Below are 22,721 nucleotides of genomic sequence, written 5' to 3'. Positions count from 1 at the left end.
AGCACTGTGGGAGACCCTCACCACACGGACTGACAGCACTGTGGGAGACCCTCACCACACGGACTGACAGCACTGTGAGAGACCCTCACCACACGGACTGACTGCACTGTGGGAGACCCTCACCACACGGACAGCACTGTGGGAGACCCTCACCACACGGACTGACAACACTGTGGGAGACCCTCACCACACGGACTGACTGCACTGTGGGAGACCCTCACCACACGGACTGACAGCACTGTGAGAGACCCTCACCACACGGACAGCACTGTGGGAGACCCTCACCACACGGACTGACAGCACTGTGGGAGACCCTCACCACACGGACAGCACTGTGGGAGACCCCTCACCACACGGACTGACTGCACTGTGGGAGACCCTCACCACACGGACTGACAGCACTGTGGGAGACCCTCACCACACGGACTGACAGCACTGTGGGAGACCCTCACCACACGGACAGCACTGTGGGAGACCCCTCACCACACGGACTGACAGCACTGTGGGAGACCCTCACCACACGGACTGACAGCACTGTGGGAGACCCTCACCACACGGACAGCACTGTGAAAGACCCTCACCACACGGACTGACAGCACTGTGGGAGACCCTCACCACACGGACTGACAGCACTGTGGGAGACCCTCACCACACGGACAGCACTGTGAAAGACCCTCACCACACGGACTGACAGCACTGTAGGAGACCCTCACCACACGGACTGACAGCACTGTGGGAGACCCTCACCACACGGACAGCACTGTGGGAGACCCTCACCACACGGACTGACAGCACTGTGAGAGACCCTCACCACACGGACTGACAGCACTGTGAGAGACCCTCACCACACGGACTGACAGCACTGTGGGAGACCCTCACCACACGGACTGACAGCACTGTGAGAGACCCTCACCACACGGACTGACAGCACTGTGGGAGACCCTCACCACACGGACTGACAGCACTGTGGGAGACCCTCACCACACGGACAGCACTGTGGGAGACCCTCACCACACGGACTGACAGCACTGTGAGAGACCCTCACCACACGGACTGACAGCACTGTGAGAGACCCTCACCACACGGACTGACAGCACTGTGGGAGACCCTCACCACACGGACTGACAGCACTGTGAGAGACCCTCACCACACGGACTGACAGCACTGTGGGAGACCCTCACCACACGGACTGACAGCACTGTGAGAGACCCTCACCACACGGACTGACAGCACTGTGGGAGACCCTCACCACACGGACTGACAGCACTGTGGGAGACCCTCACCACACGGACTGACAGCACTGTGGGAGACCCTCACCACACGGACTGACAGCACTGTGGGAGACCCTCACCACACGGACTGACAGCACTGTGGGAGACCCTCACCATACGGACTGACAGCACTGTGGGAGACCCTCACCACACGGACTGACAGCACTGTGGGAGACCCTCACCACACGGACTGACAGCACTGTGAGAGACCCTCACCACACGGACTGACTGCACTGTGGGAGACCCTCACCACACGGACAGCACTGTGGGAGACCCTCACCACACGGACTGACAACACTGTGGGAGACCCTCACCACACGGACTGACTGCACTGTGGGAGACCCTCACCACACGGACTGACAGCACTGTGAGAGACCCTCACCACACGGACAGCACTGTGGGAGACCCTCACCACACGGACTGACAGCACTGTGGGAGACCCTCACCACACAGACTGACAGCACTGTGGGAGACCCGCACCACACGGACAGCACTGTGGGAGACCCTCACCACACGGACTGACAGCACTGTGGGAGACCCTCACCACACGGACAGCACTGTGAGACCCTCACCACACGGACTGACAGCACTGTGAGAGACCCTCACCACACGGACAGCACTGTGGGAGACCCTCACCACACGGACTGACAGCACTGTGGGAGACCCTCACCACACGGACTGACAGCACTGTGAGAGACCCTCACCACACGGACTGACAGCACTGTGGGAGACCCTCACCACACGGACTGACAGCACTGTGGGAGACCCTCACCACACGGACTGACAGCACTGTGAGACCCTCACCACACGGACTGACAGCACTGTGAGACCCTCACCACACGGACTGACAGCACTGTGAGAGACCCTCACCACACGGACTGACAGCACTGTGGGAGACCCTCACCACACGGACTGACAGCACTGTGGGAGACCCTCACCAAACGGACTGACAGCACTGTGGGAGACCCTCACCACACGGACTGACAGCACTGTGGGAGACCCCTCACCACACGGACAGCACTGTGAGAGACCCTCACCACACGGACTGACAGCACTGTGGGAGACCCTCACCACACGGACTGACAGCACTGTGGGAGACCCTCACCACATGGACTGACAGCACTGTGAGACCCTCACCACACGGACTGACAGCACTGTGAGACCCTCACCACACGGACTGACAGCACTGTGAGAGACCCTCACCACACGGACTGACAGCACTGTGGGAGACCCTCACCACACGGACTGACAGCACTGTGAGAGACCCTCACCACACGGACTGACTGCACTGTGGGAGACCCTCACCACACGGACAGCACTGTGGGAGACCCTCACCACACGGACTGACAACACTGTGGGAGACCCTCACCACACGGACTGACTGCACTGTGGGAGACCCTCACCACACGGACTGACAGCACTGTGAGAGACCCTCACCACACGGACAGCACTGTGGGAGACCCTCACCACACGGACTGACAGCACTGTGGGAGACCCTCACCACACGGACTGACAGCACTGTGGGAGACCCGCACCACACGGACAGCACTGTGGGAGACCCTCACCACACGGACTGACAGCACTGTGGGAGACCCTCACCACACGGACAGCACTGTGAGACCCTCACCACACGGACTGACAGCACTGTGAGAGACCCTCACCACACGGACAGCACTGTGGGAGACCCTCACCACACGGACTGACAGCACTGTGGGAGACCCTCACCACACGGACTGACAGCACTGTGAGAGACCCTCACCACACGGACTGACAGCACTGTGGGAGACCCTCACCACACGGACTGACAGCACTGTGGGAGACCCTCACCACACGGACTGACAGCACTGTGAGACCCTCACCACACGGACTGACAGCACTGTGGGAGACCCTCACCACACGGACTGACAGCACTGTGGGAGACCCTCACCAAACGGACTGACAGCACTGTGGGAGACCCTCACCACACGGACTGACAGCACTGTGGGAGACCCCTCACCACACGGACAGCACTGGGGGAGACCCCTCCCCACGCGGACAGCACTGTGGGAGACCCTCACCACACGGACTGACAGCACTGTGGGAGACCCCTCACCACACGGACAGCACTGTGGGAGACCCCTCACCACACGGACAGCACTGTGGGAGACCCCTCACCACACGGACAGCACTGTGGGAGACCCCTCCCCACACGGACAGCACTGTGGGAGACCCTCATCACACGGACTGACAGCACTGTGGGAGACCCTCACCACACGGACTGACAGCACTGTGGGAGACCCTCACCACACGGACAGCACTGTGGGAGACTCTCACCACACGGACTGACAGCACTGTGGGAGACCCTCACCACACGGACTGACGGCACTGTGGGAGACCCTCACCACACGGACTGACAGCACTGTGGGAGACCCTCACCACACGGACTGACAGCACTGTGGGAGACCCTCACCACACGGACTGACAGCACTGTGGGAGACCCTCACCACACGGACAGCACTGTGAAAGACCCTCACCACACGGACTGACAGCACTGTAGGAGACCCTCACCACACGGACTGACAGCACTGTGGGAGACCCTCACCACACGGACAGCACTGTGGGAGACCCTCACCACACGGACTGACAGCACTGTGAGAGACCCTCACCACACGGACTGACAGCACTGTGAGAGACCCTCACCACACGGACTGACAGCACTGTGGGAGACCCTCACCACACGGACTGACAGCACTGTGAGAGACCCTCACCACACGGACTGACAGCACTGTGAGAGACTCTCACCACACGGACTGACAGCACTGTGGGAGACCCTCACCACACGGACTGACAGCACTGTGAGAGACCCTCACCACACGAACTGACATCACTGTGGGAGACCCCACACCACACGGACTGACAGCACTGTGGGAGACCCTCACCACACGGACTGACAGCACTGTGAGAGACCCCACACCACACGGACTGACAGCACTGTGGGAGACCCTCACCACACGGACTGACAGCACTGTGGGAGACCCCACACCACACGGACTGACAGCACTGTGAGAGACCCTCACCACACGGACTGACAGCACTGTGGGAGACCCCACACCACACGGACTGACAGCACTGTGGGAGACCCTCACCACACGGACTGACAGCACTGTGGGAGACCCTCACCACACGGACTGACAGCACTGTGGGAGACCCTCACCACACGGACTGACAGCACTGTGGGAGACCCTCACCACACGGACTGACAGCACTGTGGGAGACCCTCACCACACGGACTGACAGCACTGTGGGAGACCCTCACCACACGGACTGACAGCACTGTGAGAGACCCTCACCACACGGACTGACTGCACTGTGGGAGACCCTCACCACACGGACAGCACTGTGGGAGACCCTCACCACACGGACTGACAACACTGTGGGAGACCCTCACCACACGGACTGACTGCACTGTGGGAGACCCTCACCACACGGACTGACAGCACTGTGAGAGACCCTCACCACACGGACAGCACTGTGGGAGACCCTCACCACACGGACTGACAGCACTGTGGGAGACCCTCACCACACGGACTGACAGCACTGTGGGAGACCCGCACCACACGGACAGCACTGTGGGAGACCCTCACCACACGGACTGACAGCACTGTGGGAGACCCTCACCACACGGACAGCACTGTGAGACCCTCACCACACGGACTGACAGCACTGTGAGAGACCCTCACCACACGGACAGCACTGTGGGAGACCCTCACCACACGGACTGACAGCACTGTGGGAGACCCTCACCACACGGACTGACAGCACTGTGAGAGACCCTCACCCCACGGACTGACAGCACTGTGGGAGACCCTCACCACACGGACTGACAGCACTGTGGGAGACCCTCACCACACGGACTGACAGCACTGTGAGACCCTCACCACACGGACTGACAGCACTGTGAGACCCTCACCACACGGACTGACAGCACTGTGAGAGACCCTCACCACACGGACTGACAGCACTGTGGGAGACCCTCACCACACGGACTGACAGCACTGTGGGAGACCCTCACCAAACGGACTGACAGCACTGTGGGAGACCCTCACCACACGGACTGACAGCACTGTGGGAGACCCCTCACCACACGGACAGCACTGGGGGAGACCCCTCCCCACGCGGACAGCACTGTGGGAGACCCTCACCACACGGACTGACAGCACTGTGGGAGACCCCTCACCACACGGACAGCACTGTGGGAGACCCCTCCCCACACGGACAGCACTGTGGGAGACCCCTCACCACACGGACAGCACTGTGGGAGACCCCTCCCCACACGGACAGCACTGTGGGAGACCCTCATCACACGGACTGACAGCACTGTGGGAGACCCTCACCACACGGACTGACAGCACTGTGGGAGACCCTCACCACACGGACAGCACTGTGGGAGACCCTCACCACACGGACTGACAGCACTGTGGGAGACCCTCACCACACGGACTGACGGCACTGTGGGAGACACCTCACCACACGGACTGACAGCACTGTGGGAGACCCTCACCACACGGACTGACAGCACTGTGGGAGACCCTCACCACACGGACTGACAGCACTGTGGGAGACCCTCACCACACGGACTGACAGCACTGTGGGAGACCCTCACCACACGGACTGACAGCACTGTGGGAGACCCTCACCACACGGACTGACAGCACTGTGGGAGACCCTCACCACACGGACAGCACTGTGAAAGACCCTCACCACACGGACTGACAGCACTGTAGGAGACCCTCACCACACGGACTGACAGCACTGTGGGAGACCCTCACCACACGGACAGCACTGTGGGAGACCCTCACCACACGGACTGACAGCACTGTGAGAGACCCTCACCACACGGACTGACAGCACTGTGAGAGACCCTCACCACACGGACTGACAGCACTGTGGGAGACCCTCACCACACGGACTGACAGCACTGTGAGAGACCCTCACCACACGGACTGACAGCACTGTGGGAGACCCTCACCACACGGACTGACAGCACTGTGGGAGACCCTCACCACACGGACAGCACTGTGGGAGACCCTCACCACACGGACTGACAGCACTGTGAGAGACCCTCACCACACGGACTGACAGCACTGTGAGAGACCCTCACCACACGGACTGACAGCACTGTGGGAGACCCTCACCACACGGACTGACAGCACTGTGAGAGACCCTCACCACACGAACTGACATCACTGTGGGAGACCCCACACCACACGGACTGACAGCACTGTGGGAGACCCTCACCACACGGACTGACAGCACTGTGAGAGACCCCACACCACACGGACTGACAGCACTGTGGGAGACCCTCACCACACGGACTGACAGCACTGTGGGAGACCCCACACCACACGGACTGACAGCACTGTGAGAGACCCTCACCACACGGACTGACAGCACTGTGGGAGACCCCACACCACACGGACTGACAGCACTGTGGGAGACCCTCACCACACGGACTGACAGCACTGTGGGAGACCCTCACCACACGGACTGACAGCACTGTGGGAGACCCTCACCACACGGACTGACAGCACTGTGGGAGACCCTCACCACACGGACTGACAGCACTGTGGGAGACCCTCACCATACGGACTGACAGCACTGTGGGAGACCCTCACCACACGGACTGACAGCACTGTGGGAGACCCTCACCACACGGACTGACAGCACTGTGAGAGACCCTCACCACACGGACTGACAGCACTGTGGGAGACCCTCACCACACGGACTGACAGCACTGTGGGAGACCCTCACCACACGGACTGACAACACTGTGGGAGACCCTCACCACACGGACTGACTGCACTGTGGGAGACCCTCACCACACGGACTGACAGCACTGTGAGAGACCCTCACCACACGGACAGCACTGTGGGAGACCCTCACCACACGGTCTGACAGCACTGTGGGAGACCCTCACCACACGGACTGACAGCACTGTGGGAGACCCGCACCACACGGACAGCACTGTGGGAGACCCTCACCACACGGACTGACAGCACTGTGGGAGACCCTCACCACACGGACAGCACTGTGAGACCCTCACCACACGGACTGACAGCACTGTGAGAGACCCTCACCACACGGACAGCACTGTGGGAGACCCTCACCACACGGACTGACAGCACTGTGGGAGACCCTCACCACACGGACTGACAGCACTGTGAGAGACCCTCACCACACGGACTGACAGCACTGTGGGAGACCCTCACCACACGGACTGACAGCACTGTGGGAGACCCTCACCACACGGACTGACAGCACAGTGAGACCCTCACCACACGGACTGACAGCACTGTGAGACCCTCACCACACGGACTGACAGCACTGTGAGAGACCCTCACCACACGGACTGACAGCACTGTGGGAGACCCTCACCACACGGACTGACAGCACTGTGGGAGACCCTCACCAAACGGACTGACAGCACTGTGGGAGACCCTCACCACACGGACTGACAGCACTGTGGGAGACCCTCACCACACGGACTGACAGCACTGTGGGAGACCCCTCACCACACGGACAGCACTGGGGGAGACCCCTCCCCACGCGGACAGCACTGTGGGAGACCCTCACCACACGGACTGACAGCACTGTGGGTGACCCTCACCACACAGACTGACAGCACTGTGAGAGACCCCTCACCACACGGACTGACAGCACTGTGAGAGACCCTCACCACACGGACAGCACTGTGGGAGACCCTCACCACACGGACAGCACTGTGGGAGACCCTCACCACACGGACTGACAGCACTGTGGGAGACCCTCACCACACAGACTGACAGCACTGTGAGAGACCCTCACCACACAGACTGACAGCACTGTGAGAGACCCTCACCACACGGACTGACAGCACTGTGGGAGACCCTCACCACACGGACTGACAGCACTGTGGGATACCCTCACCACACGGACTGACAGCACTGTGGGAGACCCTCACCACACGGACGGACAGCACTGTGGGAGACCCTCACCACACGGACTGACAGCACTGTGAGAGATCCTCACCACACGGACTGACAGCACTGTGAGAGACCCTCACCACACGGACTGACAGCACTGTGGGAGACCCTCACCACACGGACTGACAGCACTGTGGGAGACCCTCACCACACGGACAGCACTGTGGGAGACCCTCACCACACGGACAGCACTGTGGGAGACCCTCACCACATGGACTGACAGCACTGTGGGAGACCCTCACCACACGGACAGCACTGTGGGAGACCCCTCGCCACACGGACTGACAGCACTGTGGGAGACCCTCACCACACGGACTGACAGCACTGTGGGAGACCCTCACCACACGGACTGACAGCACTGTGGGAGACCCTCACCACACGGACTGACAGCACTGTGGGAGACCCTCACCACACGGACTGACAGCACTGTGGGAGACGCTCACCACACGGACTGACAGCACTGTGAGAGACCCTCACCACACGGACTGACAGCACTGTGGGAGACCCTCACCACACGGACTGACAGCACTGTGGGAGACCCTCACCACACGGACTGACAGCACTGTGGGAGACCCTCACCACACGGACTGACAGCACTGTGGGAGACCCCTCACCACACGGACTGACAGCACTGTGAGAGACCCTCACCACACGGACTGACAGCACTGTGGGAGACCCTCACCACACGGACTGACAGCACTGTGGGAGACCCTCACCACACGGACTGACAGCACTGTGGGAGACCCTCACCACACGGACTGACAGCACTGTGGGAGACCCTCACCACACGGACTGACAGCACTGTGAGAGACCCTCACCACACGGACTGACAGTACTGTGGGAGACCCTCACCACACGGACAGCACTGTGGGAGACCCTCACCACACGGACTGACAGTACTGTGGGAGACCCTCACCACACAGACAGCACAGTGGGAGACCCTCACCACATAACAACAACAACTTGTATTATATAGCGCCTTTAAGGTCGTGAAACATCCCAAGGTGCTTCAGAGGAGTGTTAGAAGACAAAACATTTGACATCAAGCCGCATAAGGGGAAATTAGGGCAGGTGAAAAGAGGATGGTTTTAAGGAGCGTCTTGAAAGAGGCGAGAGAGGCGGAGAGGTTTAGGGAGGGAGTTCCAGAGCTTGGGGCCCAGGCAACAGAAGGCACGGCCACCGATGGTGGAGCGATTATAATCAGGGATGCTCGAAAGGGCAGAATTAGAGGAGTGCAGACATCTCGGGGGGTTGTTGGGCTGGAGGGGGTTACAGATAGAGGGAGGGGCGAGGGCCATGGAGGGATTTGTAAACAAGGATAAGAATTTTGAAATTGAGGCGTTGCTTAACCGGGAGCCAATGTAAGTCAGTGAGCACAGGGGGTGATGGGTGAGCGGGACTGGGTGTGAGTTAGGACACGGGTCAGTGAGCACAGCGGGTGATGGGTGAGTGGGACTGGGTGTGAGTTAGGACACGGGGCAGTGAGCACAGGGGGTGATGGGTGAGCGGGACTGGGTGTGAGTTAGGACACGGGGCACAGCGGGTGATGGGTGAGTGGGACTGGGTGTGAGTTAGGACACGGGGCAGTGAGCACACGGGGTGATGGGTGAGCGGGACTGGGTGTGAGTTAGGACACGGGGCACAGGGGGTGATGGGTGAGTGGGACTGGGTGTGAGTTAGGACACGGGGCAGTGAGCACAGGGGGTGATGGGTGAGCGGGACTGGGTGTGAGTTAGGACACGGGGTCAGTGAGCACAGGGGGTGATGGGTGAGTGGGACTGGGTGTGAGTTAGGACACGGGGCACAGGGGGTGATGGTGAGTGGGACTGGGTGTGAGTTAGGACACGGGGCAGTGAGCACAGGGGGTGATGGGTGAGTGGGACTGGGTGTGAGTTAGGACACGGGGCAGTGAGCACAGGGGGTGATGGGTGAGTGGGACTGGGTGTGAGTTAGGACACGGGGTCAGTGAGCACAGGGGGTGATGGGTGAGTGGACTGGGTGTGAGTTAGGACACGGGGCACAGGGGGTGATGGGTGAGTGGGACTGGGTGTGAGTTAGGACACGGGTCAGTGAGCACAGAGGGTGATGGGTGAGCGGGACTGGGTGTGAGTTAGGACAGGGGGAACAGGGGGTGATGGTGAGTGGGACTGGGTGTGAGTTAGGACACGGGGCAGTGAGCACAGGGGGTGATGGGTGAGTGGGACTGGGTATGAGTTAGGACACGGGGCAGTGAGCACAGGCGGTGATGGGTGAGTGGGACTGGGTGTGAGTTAGGACACGGGTCAGTGAGCACAGGGGGTGATGGGTGAGTGGGACTGGGTATGAGTTAGGACACGGGGCAGTGAGCACAGGGGGTGATGGGTGAGCGGGACTGGGTGTGAGTTAGGACACGTGGCAGTGAGCACAGAGGGTGATGGGTGAGTGGGACTGGGTGTGAGTTAGGACACGGGGCAGTGAGCACAGCGGGTGATGGGTGAGTGGGACTGGGTGTGAGTTAGGACACGGGGCAGTGAGCGCAGGGGGTGATGGGTGAGTGGGACTGGGTGTGAGTTAGGACACGGGGCAGTGAGCACAGAGGGTGATGGGTGAGCGGGACTCGGTGCGAGTTAGGACACGGGGCAGTGAGCACAGGGGGTGATGGGTGAGTGGGACTGGGTGTGAGTTCGGACAGTGGCTGCACAGTAGGAAGGAAGAATGTGGGAGGCCTGCTAGGAGTGTGTTGGAATAGTCATGTCTAGCGGTAACAAAGGCACGGATGAGGGTTTCAACAGCAGAAAAGCTGAGGCAGGGGCAGAGACGGACGATGTTATGGAGGTGGAAATAGGTGGAGTTAGTTATGCTGTGGATATGTGGTCGGAAGTTCATTTCAGGGTCAAATATGACACCCAGGTTGTGAACAGTCTGATTCCTAATCCCTACTAAAACCATTCCTCTCTCTCTGGCCATTCCCCCGGTACAGCCTCATCTTCGCTGCCTCAAGTCCAAGGGACGCAGACTTGAATGGATGTGGCGGACAACAGGTTCAGCCGTTCACCACCAGATCTGGCTGTACCACGTAAAGCATTCTCGGGTCTTACTCTTGTCTGCCAAAACGGCTCACTATTCCAGGATCATTCTGGAATGCAAAGATAACCCCTAGCTACTATCTCTACTGTTAACCATCTCCTTAAACCCCTGTCCCCTGTCTCCACCACACTCCCCTCCAACAAGTGCGAGGAGCTCATTGACATCTTTGTCTCACAGATTGAGACCCTCCGCCCAGCTGCCTCTGTGAGTTCCCTCCTTCCCCAGCCCACTGGGCCAAACCTCCTCTGAGGTTTCCCCCCTGCCCTAGTCATGAACTCTCATCTCCCGCCAGTTTCTCTCTGATCTCCCCTCATGACCTCTCTGAGCTCATCCTGTCCATGAGACCCACTTCCTGCTCCCTTGACCCAATTCTCACCAAACTGTTGACCACCTAACTTCCTGTTCTGTTCGCCGACATTGTTAACGGTTCTCTCTCCTCAGGTACTGTTCCTCTCTCCCTCAAATCTGCCGTAATCACCCCTCTCCTCAAAAAACCAACCCTCGACCCTTCACCTTTGCAAACTACAGCCCCATCTCTAACTTCCCTTTCCTCTCAAGTCCTTGAACATGTTGTCACCTCCCAAACCCGTGCCCATCTTTCCCGGAACTCCATGTTTCAATCCCTCCAATCTGGTTTCCGTCCCTGCCTCAGGACCAAACGGCTCTCATCAAAGTCACACAGTGACATCCTGTGTGACAGTGACAAAGGTAAACTATCCCTCCTCATCCTCCTCGACCTGTCTGCAGCCTTTGACACAGTGACCTCTCCATCCTCCTCCAACACCTCTCCACCATGGTCCAGCTGGGTGGGACAGCACTCGTCTGGTTCCATCCTCCTCCAACGCCTCTCCACCATGGTCCAGCTGGGTGGGACTGCACTCGCCTGGTTCCATCCTCCAACGCCTCTCCACCATGGTCCAGCTGGGTGGGGCTGCACTCGCCTGGTTCCATCCTCCAACACCTCTCCACCATGGTCCAGCTGGGTGGGACTGCACTCGCCTGGTTCCATCCTCCTCCAACACCTCTCCACCATGGTCCAGCTGGGTGGGACTGCACTCGCCTGGTTCCATCCTCCTCCAACACCTCTCCACCATGATCCAGCTGGGTGGGACTGCACTCGCCTGGTTCCATCCTCCAACACCTCTCCACCATGGTCCAGCTGGGTGGGACAGCACTCGCCTGGTTCCATCCTCCTCCAACACCTCTCCACCATGGTCCAGCTGGGTGGGACTGCACTCGCCTGGTTCCATCCTCCTCCAACACCTCTCCACCATGGTCCAGCTGGGTGGGACTGCACTCGCCTGGTTCCATCCTCCTCCAACACCTCTCCACCATGGTCCAGCTGGGTGGGACTGCACTCGTCTGGTTCCATTCTCCTCCAACACCTCTCCACCATGGTCCAGCTGGGTGGGGCTGCACTCGCCTGGTTCCATCCTCCAACACCTCTCCACCATGGTCCAGCTGGGTGGGGCTGCACTCGCCTGGTTCCATCCTCCAACACCTCTCCACCATGGTCCAGCTGGGTGGGACTGCACTCGCCTGGTTCCATCCTCCAACACCTCTCCACCATGGTCCAGCTGGGTGGGACTGCACTCGCCTGGTTCCATCCTCCTCCAACACCTCTCCACCATGGTCCAGCTGGGTGGGACTGCACTCGCCTGGTTCCATCCTCCTCCAACACCTCTCCACCATGGTCCAGCTGGGTGGGGCTGCACTCACCTGGTTCCATCCTCCTCCAACACCTCTCCACCATGGTCCAGCTGGGTGGGACTGCACTCGCCTGGTTCCATCCTCCAACACCTCTCCACCATGGTCCAGCTGGGTGGGGCTGCACTCGCCTGGTTCCATCCTCCTCCAACACCTCTCCACCATGGTCCAGCTGGGTGGGACTGCACTCGCCTGGTTCCATCCTCCAACACCTCTCCACCATGGTCCAGCTGGGTGGGACTGCACTCGCCTGGTTCCATCCTCCTCCAACACCTCTCCACCATGGTCCAGCTGGGTGGGACTGCACTCGCCTGGTTCCATCCTCCTCCAACACCTCTCCACCATGGTCCAGCTGGGTGGGGCTGCACTCGCCTGGTTCCATCCTCCTCCAACACCTCTCCACCATGGTCCAGCTGGGTGGGACTGCACTCGCCTGGTTCCATCCTCCAACACCTCTCCACCATGGTCCAGCTGGGTGGGGCTGCACTCGCCTGGTTCCATCCTCCTCCAACACCTCTCCACCATGGTCCAGCTGGGTGGGACTGCACTCGCCTGGTTCCATCCTCCAACACCTCTCCACCATGGTCCAGCTGGGTGGGACTGCACTCGCCTGGTTCCATCCTCCAACACCTCTCCACCATGGTCCAGCTGGGTGGGACTGCACTCGCCTGGTTCCATCCTCCAACACCTCCCCACCATGGTCCAGCTGGGTGGGACTGCACTCGCCTGGTTCCATCCTCCTCCAACGCCTCTCCACCATGGTCCAGCTGGGTGGGACTGCACTCGCCTGGTTCCATCCTCCTCCAACACCTCTCCACCATGGTCCAGCTGGGTGGGACTGCACTCGCCTGGTTCCATTCTTATCCATCGAATCGTAGTCAGAGAATCACCTGCAACGGCTTCTCTTCCCACCCCCCATCGTTACCTCTGGTGTCCCCCAGGATCTATCCTTGCCCCCCCTCCTATTCCTCATCTATATGTTGCCCCTCGGTGACATCATCCAGAAACACAGCATCAGTTCCCACATGTACGCTGAGACACCCAGCTCTACCTCACCACCACTTCTCCCGACCCCTCACGGTCTCTAAATTGTCCGACTGCTTGTCCCACATCCAGTTCTGGATGAGCAGAAATTTTCTCCCATTGAATATTGGGAAGACCTGTCCCATTGTTTTCAGTCCCCGCCACAAACTCCGTTCCCTGGCCACCGACTCCATCCCTCTCCCCAACTTCAGACACATCATCCTGACTGGGAAATATATCGGCCGTTCCTTCATCGTCGCTGGGTCACAATCCTGGAACTCCCTCCCTAACAGCACTGTGGGAGCACCTTCACCACACGGACTGCAGCGGTTCAAGAAGGCGGCTCACCACCACCTTCTCAAGGGGCAGTTAGGGATGGGCAATAAATGCCGGCCTGGCCAGCGATGCCCACAGCCCAGGAATTAATTTTTTAAAATACCATGAGCCCTAATCTTCTGTAATAATCTCTTGTGTGGCATCTTATCGAATGCCTTCTAAAAATATAAATACACCACATCCACTGGTTCCCCCTTATCTATTCTGCTAATTACATCCTCAAAAAACTCGAACAGATTTGCCAAACATGATTTCCCTTTCATAAATCCGTGTTGACTCTGCCCAATCCGATTATTACTATCTAAGTGCCCTGTTACTACGACCTCAATAATAGATTGTAGCATTTTCCCCACTCCTGATGTCAGGCTAAATGACCCGTAGTTCCCCATTTTCTCTCTCCCTGCTTTCTTAAATAACAGGGTTTACATTTGCTCCCTTCCAATCCGCGGGGAGAATTCCTGAATCGAGGGAATTTTGGAAGATGACAACCAATCAGCTCACTCTCTGGTCCCCCTACCCCAGGGGGGGGCTGAGTTAGGGGGCTTGTCTGGCCAAACCTTGTCCCTTTGATCCAGCCATTTCCCGCCTGTCTCCTCCAGCCCTCCCCGATATCTACAGCTCAGGGGAACTGGACAGGGAGGATGGGAAGCTGGGAATCGATGTCAGACGCAGGTCTGGGAAGGAAGGGCCGGTTAATGCTCAGGCCGGGACACATTGACGATTGGCCCTTTAACCTGCTGTGTGTTTCCCATCCTTCCTCTCAGTCTAAGCGCAGCAGCTCATGCAGTTAACCGGCAGAGCCACAGGAGGGCAGCAGAGCTCCATGTAATCCCAGCCGCTTGCGACAGTCGCTCAGGGGATCGCTGCAGGGCAGCAGTTAATGCAGCTTCCTCACTGGGCAGGGACAGGGGCACGGGCCGGGGGCTGCCTGCTCACACTCACTGCTCACACTGCTCACACTCACACTCAGCGCTCACACCTCACACACTCAGTGCTCACACTCACCTCACATTGCTCACACTCAGCGCTCACACCTCACACACTCAGTGCTCACACTCACCTCACATTGCTCACACTCACACTCAGCGCTCACACCTCACACACTCAGTGCCCACACTCACCTCACATTGCTCACACTCAGCGCTCACACTCACACCTCACACTGCTCACACTCACACTCAGCTCTCACACCTCACACACTCAGTGCTCACACTCACACCTCACATTGCTCACACTCACACTCACACTCAGTGCTCACACTCACCTCACATTGCTCACACTCAGCGCTCACACTCACACCTCACACTGCTCACACTCACACTCAGCTCTCACACCTCACACACTCAGTGCTCACACTCACCTCACATTGCTCACACTCACACTCAGCGCTCACACTCACACCTCACATTGCTCACACTCAGCGCTCACACTCACACCTCACATTGCTCACACTCAGCGCTCACACTCACACCTCACATTGCTCACACTCACACTCACACCTCACACTCACACCTCACATTGCTCACACTCACACACTCAGTGCTCACACTCACACATCACATTGCTCACACTCAGCGCTCACACTCACACACTCAGTGCTCACACTCATTGCTCTCACTCACACCTCACATTGCTCACACACAGTGCTCACACTCAATGCTCACACTCACACTCGTCACTCACACCTCACATTGCTCACACTGCTCACACACACTGCTCACACGCAGTGCTCACACTCACTTTTCACACTCAGTGTTCACACTCACACACTCAATGCTCACACTCACTTCTCACATTCACACTGCTCACACTCAGTGCTCACACTCACACACTGTTCACACTCACACTGCTCACACACACTGCTCACACTCTGCTCACACTCACACAGTTCACACTCACTGCTCACACGCACATTGCTCACACTCACTGCTCACGCACTGCTCACGCTCACACGCACACTGCTCACACCCACACTGCTCACACTCACAGGCTGCTCACACTCTGCTCATACTCGCACTGCTCACACTCTGTTCACACTCTGCTCACACTCACACTGCTCACACTCGCACTGCTCACACTCACACACTGCTCACACTCACTCTGCTCTCACTCACTGATCACACTCACACTCCTCACACTCATTCTGCTCACACTCACTGCTGACACTCACTGATCACACTCGCACTGATCACACTCACACTGCTGACACTCACTCTGCTCACACACAGAGAGAGGGGCTCCATGGGGAATGGTGAGTCCCACGCTAGCTGTCAAGGGGATCTCAGGGTGTTGAAAGCTTTCCCCACTGGATTAGGTCAGGAGGAGATCCGGTTTGTTTCCAACCTCCTGCTGCCGTGAGCCCCAACATGAGCCGATAGTTTCCATCACTCTACGACAGACTACAGGCCTTCCTCGTGTCACTGAAATCTCCATCATCAACAACCCCCTGTCACTGGAGTCTATTCTAATAGATATTTGTAAAGTCACACCTAACACTGTGCTTCTCTCTCTCTCTGTTCCGCCCTCTTCCTCCCTCCCTCGGCCTGCACCCCAGCTCTCACCCCTTCCCCTCCCACTCAGAACCATGACAGGGTTCCCTTTGTCCTCACCTTTCACCCCTCCTGCCTCCATGTTTAACGGATTAACCTCCGCCATTTCCGCCACCCCCAGCACGATTCCCCCCACCAATCACATCGTCCCCTCCCCTCCCCTCTCAGCCGAAGGGACCGCTCCCTCTGGGACCCCCTGGTCCATTCCGCAGTCACCCCCAGCAACCCCTCCCCTTCCCACAGCACCTTCCCGTTCAAACACAGGAGATGGAACACCTGCCCTTTTACTCCCTCCCTTCCCACTGTCCCGGGCCCCACACACCCCCAGTGACACACTGAGTTACTTGTACTTCTCTCAGTTTACTAAACTGTATTGTCTGAGACCCCGTGTAGATCGAGAGAGCGCTCCCTTCAGTCCGTGAGCCTGACCCTCAGCTTCCGGTGGTCTGTCCCTTAATTCCCCGCTCCCACTCCCACTCCCACCTCTCCGTCCTCGGCCTCCTGCACTGTTCCAACCCTCAAAGCACCCTCGAGGACCAGCACCTCACCTTTCACTTCGACCCTTTACAGCCTTCGGGCCTCAACATCCAGTTCATCAATTTCAGGGTGTAACCGCTGGCCATCATTGGCTCTCTCCCCCTCCCCTACCCTACCCTACCCCCTCCCTCCCCTCCGCTCTCCTCTCTCCCCCTCCCCCCTCCCCTACCCCCCATCCCCTCCCTCCCCTCCGCTCTCCTCTCTCCCCCTCCCCTACCCTACCCTACCCCCTCCCTCCCCTCCGCTCTCCTCTCTCCCCCCCCCCTCCCCTACCCCCATCCCCTCCCTCCCCTCCGCTCTCCTCTCTCCCCCTCCCTACCCTACCCTACCCCCTCCCTCCCCTCCGCTCTCCTCTCTCCCCCTCCCCACTCCCCTACCCCCCATCCCCTCCCTCCCCTCCGCTCTCCTCTCTCCCCCTCCCCTACCCCCCCATCCCCTCCCTCCCCTCCGCTCTCCTCTCTCCCCCTCTTCCCCTCCCCTACCCTCCATCCCCTCCCTCCCACTCCCCTCCCTCCCCTCCGCTCTCCTCTCTCCCCCTCCCCTATCCCCCATCCCCTCCCTCCCCTCCGCTCTCCTCTCTCCCCCTCCCCTACCCCCCCATCCCCTCCCTCCCACTCCCCTCCCTCCCCTCCGCTCTCCTCTCTCCCCCTCCCCCCACCCCCTCCCTTCCCCTCCCCCCAACCCCCGCCCCTCCCCACCTCCTCCCTCCCCACTCCCTCCCTTCCCCAACCCCCTCCCCCAACCCCCTCCCCTAACCCCCTCCTCTCTCCCACTCCCCTCCCCACCCCCTCCTCTCTCCCACTCCCCTCCCCACCCCCTCTCTCCCCTCCCCCCAACCCCTTCCCCTCCCCCTCCCCCTCCCCTCCCCCCACCCCAACCCCCTCCCTCCCCGCCCCCCCACCACCAAGCCTGATTCTATGTTACTTTTTCTCTCCTTGTATCTAATGGCAGTGGGTCATTATCCAGCCACTCACACCCTATCTCGACTATCACTAAGGGTGCTTGGTCTGCCCTCCAGGCCTCTATAACCAGTGTCTGTGAAGAGACACTTGGTCTCTCAACCAGAAAACATCAGGACTGGTTTGATGAAAATGATCAGGAGATCGAAGAACTAATAGATCGCAAGCGCAAAGCATTTCTGAGCCTCAAGCAACAGCCCAACTCAGGAGCTGCAAAACAACATTACAGACGGCTCAAGGCTCAGGTCCAACAAAAAACCCAGGACCTAAAGAACAGGTGGTGGATGGAGAAAGCACGGGAGATACAACAACTGGCCGACAGCCACGACATGTGAGGATTCTTCACTGTAGTCAAGGTCACCTACGGTCCAAACTCCCAAGGCCCCACCCCACTCCTGGCCAAGAACGGGGAAACACTCATCAAGGACACTGAGGCTGTCAGGGCCCGATGGAAGGAGCACTTTGAAGATCTCCTCAATCGAGACTCTGCCTTTGACTCGAGTGTTCTTGATTCTATCCCACAGCATGTGACCAGCCAGCACCTCAGTGAAACTCCAACATTGCACGGGGTCGGCAAAGCCATAAAACAGCTTAAGAATAACAAGGCTACGGGTGCGGATGGAATTCCTGCTGAGGCGCTAAAGTATGGTGGAGAGGCGCTGTTTGCACGGATACATGACCTCATCTCTCGCATCTGGAGGGAGGAGAGCATGCCGGGAGACCTCAGAGATGCAGTGATTGTGACCATTTTTTAAAAAGGGGACAAGTCTGACTGCGGCAACTACAGGGGAATCTCCCTGCTTTCAGCCACTGGGAAAGTCGTCTTCTCCCTGTGGCCGAGGAGCTCCTCCCGGAATCACAGTGCGGATTTCGTCCCCTACGGGGCACAACAGACATGATCTTTGCAGCGCGACTGTTGCAGGAAAAATGCAGGGAGCAGCGCCAGCCCTTATCATCATAGGCAGTCCCTCGAAGCGAGGGTGACTTGCTTCCATGCCAAAAAAGAATGAGTTCACAGGTGTTGCAATGAAGGACCTAATATTCCCGATCCCGAACTACATCCTGAAGGGTGGAAGATGCCTGTGGGTGGATTGTTTTAACGTGGGGTGACCGCTGCACACCAGCCACCACACGGGCTTGACAGAGCGAGGTCTTGGTCCAGTGGCAAGGGTTAACCAGGACGACTGAACATAAGAACATAAGAAGGAGTAGGCCATCGAGCCCCTCGAGCCTGCTCCGCCATTCAATAAGATCATGGCTGATCTGGCCGTGGACTCAGCTCCACTTACCCTCCCGCTCCCCGTAACCCTTAATTCCCTTATTGGTTAAAAATCTATCTATCTGTGACTTGAATACATTCAATGAGCTAGCCTCAACTGCTTCATTGGGCAGAGAATTCCACAGATTCACAACCCTCTGGGAGAAGAAATTCCTTCTCAACTCGGTTTTAAATTGGCTCCCCCGTATTTTGAGGCTGTGCCCCCTAGTTCTAGTCTCCCCGACCAGTGGAAACAACCTCTCTGCCTCTATCTTGTCTATCCCTTTCATTATTTTAAATGTTTCTATAAGATCACCCCTCATCCTTCTGAACTCCAACGAGTAAAGACACAGTCTACTCAATCTATCATCATAAGGTAACCCCCTCATCTCCGGAATCAGCCTAGTGAATCGTCTCTGTACCCTCTCCAAAGCTAGTATATCCTTCCTTAAGTAAGGTGACCAAAACTGCACGCAGTACTCCAGGTGCGGCCTCACCAATACCCTATACAGTTGGAGCAGGACCTCCCTGCTTGTGTACTCCATCCTGGAGACCAGCTGTGCTGCACAGACCCAGTGCGCTCACACATATCGCAGTGTGGGCTGGGCCCGTGCTGCCCCTGGGCCCTCGCCTCTCCTGGGCCCCGATCACGTCCCTCTACAATCTCTCACCACTCCTGCTGTACCTGCCCACGCTCCAATCACCGACCTGGACCTTGATGAGGTCACTCTTCGCTGCTGTCGCCCTCCTGCACCAGCTCGCGCTGTACCTCGCCGCGGTATCCCATCACGCTGCATGGCCGCCGCTCACCGCTACTTTTAGGGCCCTGACCTGCCGCTGGTGTTCTCACACAGGTCGGGGTCTCCCATATAATCTGGCCTTCTTCGATCTTACAAAGGCCTTTGACACTGTCAACCGCGAGGGTCTATGGAGCGTCCTCCTCCGTTTCGGATGCCCCCAAAAGTTCGTCAATATCTTCTGCCTGCTCCACGATGACATGCAGGCCGTGATCCTTACCAACGGATCCATTACAGACCCAATCCACGTCCGGACCGGGGTCAAACAGGGCTGTGTTATCACCCCAACCCTCTTCACAATCTTCCTCGTTGCCATGCTCCACCTCACAGTCAACAAGCTCCCCGCTGGAGTGGAACTAAACTACAGAACCAGTGGAATACTGTTTAACCTGCACCGTCTCCAGGCCAGGTCCAAGACCACCCCAACCTCTGTCGTCGAGCTACAGTACACGAACGACGCCTGCGTCTGCGCACATACAGAGGCTGAACTCCAGAACATAGTCAACGTATTCACTCAGGCGTACGAAAGCATGGGCCTTACGCTAAACATCCGTAAGACAAAGGTCCTCCACCAGCCTGTCCTCGCCGCACAGCACTGTCATCAAGATTCACGGCGCGGCCCTGGACAACGTGGACCATTTCCCATATCTCAGGAGCCTCTTATCAACAAGAGCAGACACTGATGACGAGATTCAACGCCGCCTCCAGTGCACCAGTGCAGCCTTCGGTCGCCTGAGGAAAAGAGTGTTTGAAGACCAGGCCCTCAAATCTACCACCAAGCTCATGGTCTACAGGGCTGTAGTAATACCCGCCCTCCTGTATGGCTCAGAGACATGGACCATGTACAGTAGACATCTCAAGTCGCTGGAAAAATACCACCAACGATGTCTCCGCAAGATCCTACAAATCCCCTGGGAGGACAGACACACCAACATTAGCGTCCTCAACCAGGCCAACATCCCCAGCATTGAAGCACTGACCACACTCGATCAGCTCCACTGGGCAGGCCACATTGTCCGCATGCCAAAGCAAGCGCTCTACTCGGAACTCCTTCACAGCAAACGAGCCAAAGGTGGGCAGAGGAAACGTTACAGGGACACCCTCAAAGCCTCCCTGATAAAATGCAACATCCCCACCGATACCTGGGAGTCCCTGGCCAAAGACTGCCCTAAGTGGAGGAAGTGCATCCGGGAGGGCGCTGAGCACCTCGAGTCTCATCGCCGAGAGCATGCAGAAATCAAGCGCAGGCAGCGGAAGGAGCGTGCGGCAAACCAGTCCCACCCTCCCCTTCCCTCAACCACTGTCTGTCCCACCTGTGACAGGGACTGTGGTTCTCGTATTGGACTGTTCAGTCACCAAAGGACTCATTGTTAGAGTGGAACCAAGTCTTCCTCGATTCCGAGGGACTGTCTATGATAATGACGATCTTGACTAATGTTTTTCTAACTCCGGCCATTACCATTTCAATTCTGCCCATTGTCCCTGTCTCTCTAATCTCTCCTGTCTTCCACCTTATCACAGACCATCCCTTTTGTTCTTTCTCCCCCTCACCCCCCGCCCACTGCCCCCCTCCCCCTTTCAGCACAGGTTAACAATCCATTCTTTCCAAACTCTCTCCAGTTCTGACCAAGGGTCATTGACCTGAAACGTTAACTCTGTTTCCTCTCCACAGACGCTGCCCGACCCGCTGAGATTTACAGCATTCTCTGTTTTAATTCCTCCCTCTCTCTGTGTCCCTCTCTCTCTCTCCCTCTCTCTCTCTCCCTCTCTCTGTCTCTCCCTCTCTCTCTCTCCCTCTCTCTGTCTCCCTCTCTCTGTCTCTCTCTCTCTTTCTCTCTCTCTCTGTCTCCCTCTCTCTCCCTCTCTCTGTCTCCCTCTCTCTGTCTCTCTCTCTCTCTCTCTCTCTCTCTCTCCCTCTTTGTCTCTCTCTCTCTCTCTCCCTCTCTCTGTCTCTCTCTCTCTCTCTCTCTCCCTCTCTCTGTCTCCCTCTCTCTGTCTTTCTCTCTCTCTCTCCCTCTCTCTCTCTCCCTCTCTCTGTCTCTCTCTCTCTCTCTCTCCCTCTCTCTGTCTCCCTCTCTCTCTCTCTCTCTCTCTCTCTCTGTCTGTCTCCCTCTCTCTCTCTCTCCCTCTCTCTGTCTCCCTCTCTCTCTCTCTCTCTCTCTCTCTCCCTCTCTCTGTCTCTCTCTTCCTCTCTCTCTCCCTCTCTCTCTGTCTCCT

At 58.3% G+C, this 22,721-nt stretch overlaps 1 protein-coding gene across 1 annotated transcript in view; it reads left to right on the top strand.

The window, feature by feature from the left end:
* LOC139273152 (dynein regulatory complex protein 11-like) overlaps positions 1–22,721 on the top strand; it is a 245,807-nt gene that overhangs the window by 4,556 nt on the left and 218,530 nt on the right. The window lies entirely within an intron of this gene.

This window comes from Pristiophorus japonicus, chromosome 1 (assembly GCF_044704955.1).
Source record: "Pristiophorus japonicus isolate sPriJap1 chromosome 1, sPriJap1.hap1, whole genome shotgun sequence".
Taxonomy (NCBI): domain Eukaryota; kingdom Metazoa; phylum Chordata; class Chondrichthyes; family Pristiophoridae; genus Pristiophorus; species Pristiophorus japonicus.
This window is presented reverse-complemented; position numbering and strand designations above follow the sequence as displayed.